Raw genomic sequence first — 4,010 nt, forward strand, 5'->3', positions numbered from 1 at the left:
AGAGTAGGCACAAAAGGCACGAAAGGCAATCCGGGAAAGACCAGAAGGAATAGAGGAGGGTGAGGGTCTGAGATAAGCTGGAAAGCTGTGAAGCTTCTAAGGAGCAACAGAAAAACAAAGGAAGGAGAAGAATGGAAGAGAAAGAAGGATCAAGGAGTGATGGAAGTGAGGGGAGCCCTGGGAAAGAAGCAGCCTCAAGATTCTCCATCCTGGATTCCAAGGTTCACCCGCAGCCTTCAGAAGGACTCATTTCAGGAGAGCTTAGAATAGCTGAGGTTTTGCCATAATGTGTTTTCTTCTGATTTTCCCTCTCCTGCTGTACTCTTATTCGGTTAGGTATTTGTAACTGCAGCTCAGTTAAATGTATTTGTGGAGAATCTATTTAATGTCAGTCACTAGGATAAGGTACTACAGACCAGGGGTCCCCAACCCCCAGGCCACGGACAGGTACCAGTCTGTGGCCTGTTAAAAACCAGGCCACATGGCAGGAGGTGAGCGGCTGGCATGCAAGCGAAGCTTCATCTGTGTTTGCAGCCGCTCCCCAGCACCAGCATCACCACCTCAGTTCCGCCTCACATCATGAGGCATTAGATTGTCATAGGAGCACCGGTCCCTGTGCCAAAAAGGTAGGGGACCGCTGCTATAGAAGGTGCATGCATAATTTGTTCAATCGCCAAATTTTTATTGAGGTCCTCCTATAAGGCTGGTATCGTTCTAGGTTGACAACTGTGTATGTGGTGAGTGAAAGTGGCAGGTAGACAGTAAAAGGACTGTATACACACACTATCAACATCAGGATCGAGGCCATCAGAGAAGTCCAAAGTAGACCAAGGTAAAGGCTAGTAGCTGTGCGACCTTGGATTAGATGTTTTCCCTCTCTGAGTCTTGGTTTTGTCATCTGAAAAAAGGAACTAATATGTATTGCTGTGAGAATCAGTGGCGTTGTTTGGAAAGCCCATTTGGCAGCGTCTGACACCAGGAGCTGCTCCATAGTACTTGTATTGAGAAGTGGGGAGGTGGTATGTGCATTGGGCTCCAACAGGCAGAGAAATAGGAAACACGATCTTTACTGTAGTGGCCCAGTGGACATAAAAGTCTAAAGGTTTTCTTGGGTACAGGGACTAGTTTAGTTTGACTGGAGCCTCGATGTCATGGAAACTCAGTTTTATGAAAGGGAGTAGGAAAGAAGCCCGAGAATGGATAAGAGAGGATTTTTTTCTTACAAATATCTATATGTCTGGAGGTCAATGGGTCTAGAATCAAGTGAAGGCAGACCCAGGAGTGTTGATTCAAGGAGGGCCCTGTGGAGATCGAGGACAGAGCACATGTGAGTGGGTATTTCAAAGTTTTCTGGAAGTCACTGGATCGATCACTTCTGAGGGCGGGCAGGCCCTGGGGCAAAGCGGCAGGCCATGTTAACCAACCATCTCCGTTTGCCAGGGACCGAGGAGTTGCGTGGAACATGGGACGTACAATGCTAAACTAACATCAGGATGTTCTCGGGCAGACAGGGACAGCCGGTCCCCTCATTTGGGCCCTTGCCACTGTCTCCTGGATGTCAGCGGGCTGTTCCCCGCTGGTCTCCCTTCCTTTGGTCTTCGTTGCTGCTTCTAGAAGATCACGGTCACACAGAGCTCGTAGCATGCGCCCCGATTCAGACCCTTCAACGTCTCCCATTGCCTCTGAGATCAAGTTCAGAGCTCACGGCCCGGCATCCAGAGCTGTGTCTACACTGCTTTCAGCTCTCCTTGAAAGTCTCATTTCCTCCCACTTTCGCGGCACACCGGATACAGCCTCCTTCCCCAAACAGGAAGTACGTTTTCCTATTCTGGGCCTCTGCCCATAATGGTCTCTTACCAGCCTGACCAACTTCAACCCAGGCTTCAAGGTTTAGTGAAAATATCATTCCCTGAGACTCTCTATGCCACTTTCTCCTCTGGGTACCCACCTGTACACCCAGCTTCCAGGGCAATGCTTGGTAAGCTTATGGTGTGTGTGCGTGTGCGTGTGCGTGTGCATGTGCGTGCGTGTGTGTGTAGTTTTTGAACAGTCAGAATATTCACATGATTCCAAATTGAAAAGGGATGCTAGGGAATTCAGTGAAAAGTCTCCTTCCCACTCCCGGCCTCTAACAACCCAACACCCCACCCCCTCCAGAGATATTTTCGGCACGCACAGCAAATGATGTCTTTTGCTTAGTTAAATGAATAAAGGAACAAACAGTAAAAACCTGGAAATAATCCAAATGTTCAAACTCTGAGGCCGGCTAAGTGAGGTATTACATAGCAACATTATAGACTAATCTGCAGTCGTTAAAAGTCATTAAAATGATTAGAAGGCAGACTCTGCAGTATATGATACGTTAAGAGCAGAATATAAAGCAGACCCCTACACTGGATGCATTTTGTAAAAATGTGGTCTCTTCGGTGTTAGGATGAAAGGTCTGAGAGAGAAACGATGGCTGCTTTAAGGTGAGGGATTCTGGGTTTTCTTTCATGTAAAGTTGTTCGAATATGAAAAGAAAGAGGCTGGATTATTATGAATCTGCCTGATGAAGAGTGATTCATTCATTCAGTAATTCATTCCACAAACATTGAATTCTGGCTTTGTCAGGAGGAAAAAGCCAGAAACAATGCTGAGAGTCTCAGGATGAAGCACTAAGTGGGCGATGGGGATCTAAGAAACTGTGATGGAGTAGGGGGGGGCGGTGTGGCGGGGGGATGTGATGAGCTCATTTCAGGACCATTGAGTTCCGTTTGTTCATCAAGAGCTAGCGTTAGCCGACAGCACACATGTGCTCAGGAAGCCGGAGGTGGGTGCAGCTCGCCCAGGGAGAAGGTAGACAAGGAAGGGAGAAGACACGTTACATAAAGCTGGTGAGAAGTCTTTCTGCAAATAGCTCAACATCTCTGAGCCAGGGCCAAGGGCACCAGGGGAGCAGAAGTGGTTGGTATGTGTTGCTGAGTGTTGAAGGGTCTCAGCGTTCAGGCAGAAACGCTTCTCTCAGCCCCTGGCCGCCAAGCCTCATGCACTCATATCCTGGGTCTGGTCTTAGTTGTCTGGGGAGGCCTGGTGGACACAGGGGCGGGGGCTTCAACTGGCTTCAAAAATATGTAGGAAGCCCTAAGTGAGGGGCTGAAGTGCAGGGTTTAAAATATTTACACGGACGAGGACCAGCCAGGGTGGGACTGGCACTGGGAACAGGGACGTGTGGGTTGAGGGACGCGGGGTACCTAGAAAGGGAGGTTTCTCACTGGGGGAGAGGTGGTCCCCAGAGCAGTGTGCCACCGGGGTGTATTGCCCATGTTCTGGTGTCCGCTGTGCTTTGTGCTTCCTAGGGAGGCAGTGTGGCGGACTGGAGCGGCCTTGGGAGTCACGCAGACCCGAATGCAGGCTTGGCTCTACCACTTAGGGCCGAGTGATCTTTGGGAAAGCACTTCTCTGAGTCTGAATTTCTTCATTTATAAACGGAGGCTATAATACTATCTACCTTGGGCTGGTGTGGTGAGAATTAGAAATATCGTAAAGCTCCTAGATTATAGCAGGTGCTCAATGCATGGCACCTACCCTGGACCTATATGGCTATTATTTTTATTTGTGCCATCAGGGGACAGGCTGGCCTAAGTCACATACATTTGTCAAGGGTGGCCTGGTGGCCCGTAGCAATTCTCTCCTTTGTCATGTCAGCGCACAAAGAAAAGCATTTCACAAACGTTTTCGCTGTGGTGATGTACAGACAATAGACTGAGGAAACATTACATGGGCAGGGATAAAAATAAAGTTGAGAAACACTGAATAAGAAAAAAAATGCATGCCCTCTGTCTCCGCAGCTTGCCAACAGCCACTTACTCTTCACTCCTGTGCCCTGTTTTATAAGATATTTGATTTCATGTGCTCCACACTCTGGCCCGTGGTGTAAATAGGATTTTTGTTGCCTGTACCTGGGAGAGGCCAAGGCCATGTCCTTGTGATGGAACATGAGTGAGCTGTGCCAGCTTGAACTGTACCTT

Source organism: Pteropus vampyrus, unplaced genomic scaffold, assembly GCF_000151845.1.
Source record: "Pteropus vampyrus isolate Shadow unplaced genomic scaffold, Pvam_2.0 Scaffold191, whole genome shotgun sequence".
NCBI classification, from domain to species: Eukaryota; Metazoa; Chordata; class Mammalia; order Chiroptera; family Pteropodidae; genus Pteropus; species Pteropus vampyrus.